Below are 1,222 nucleotides of genomic sequence, written 5' to 3' on the forward strand. Positions count from 1 at the left end.
TTATGTCTGCTCCACCGTCCAAGAGTGCTTCGTGTGTGAGGACGCCTTCGAGTGTTACTGACAGGTACGCCTTTTTGGCGACCCCCCTTCTGATAAAGTTACACAGAAACCTTTTAGGTTTTTTCTGACGCTTCTTCACGCGTTCAGCCTTATCTGTGTAATTGTGGTTTGCCTGAACCGTCAGCACAGCAGAAGCTGTTTCTGAGTGTTCAGCCTGCGATGACTCGTCATCGTTCGTGTGTGTGTTTACCCCCCCTTCTTCCGATGAGGGGTTGTTTGAGGCAACAACAGCAATGTCTTGGTGTGTTCCACCGACATCTGTTATGTTGTCATTCGCGCCCTCAGATGTAATAGGAATTACATTACTGCAAAGTGCTCCTGGTTGGGTTCCCGTGTCAGTGTGTTTCAAAGTTTCTAACAACCTGCGTAGTTTCTCTGTCTCTTCCGAGCTCAGAGGTGTAGGGCCTTGTTTCTGGAACTTTTGTGATTTTTTCGCCTCGGTTCGTTTCATCCGAGGTGGGGGACGGTCAGGTACGTCTTGCGGGGGTTCCTTTATGTACTGCCCCTGATGATATGGTTTCTCATATCGTTGCGTCCTGCGCCCACCCCTTTTTCGATAATCACTGTCTTCCTCTGAAAGAGGAGCCTTTTTGTCCCAGCGTGCACCTTCAGGACGCGGTTTGTTAGCTTGAACAGACTGTTTTCTCTCTTTCTTCTTAGGAGGAGGCGGCGAAGCACGTCGTCCTTCTAGTTCAAGAGGGAGGGGTTTAACCTTTACACTAGGAAACACTTCTATGGGCGTCTTAGCATGAGAACATGCTTCAAACACATTCACAGCACACTGCTTAATCTCACTGATGGATTTTTCTCTGAAATTTGCCATCATTTGTACTGATTTTTTAAAATCAGAGTGGAGATTTTTGCTGAAAACAAACTTAAAACCATCATCTTCTTCCATTCCGATCTCATTTCTGTTACCAAAATAAGCTTGGAAGATTCTTTTGTAATAAACCTTTGGATGTTCAGTTTTACCCTGCATGACCTTGTCTGCAGCTGGGAAACCAGCAGGTCCCGTGCAGGGGTCGTACTCCCTGATCAAAGCTTCACACAGAAGGTTGTAATCCCTCTTCGTTGCATCAGGTAGACGCTCGATGAAGGTGAACACCTCTCTGTCCGAAGTGAGCCGTATCAGACTGATCTTATCCTAATGCTACGACAGAGG

Source organism: Nematolebias whitei, chromosome 18 (assembly GCF_014905685.2).
Source record: "Nematolebias whitei isolate Nwh7 chromosome 18, NemWhi1, whole genome shotgun sequence".
NCBI lineage: Eukaryota > Metazoa > Chordata > Actinopteri > Cyprinodontiformes > Rivulidae > Nematolebias > Nematolebias whitei.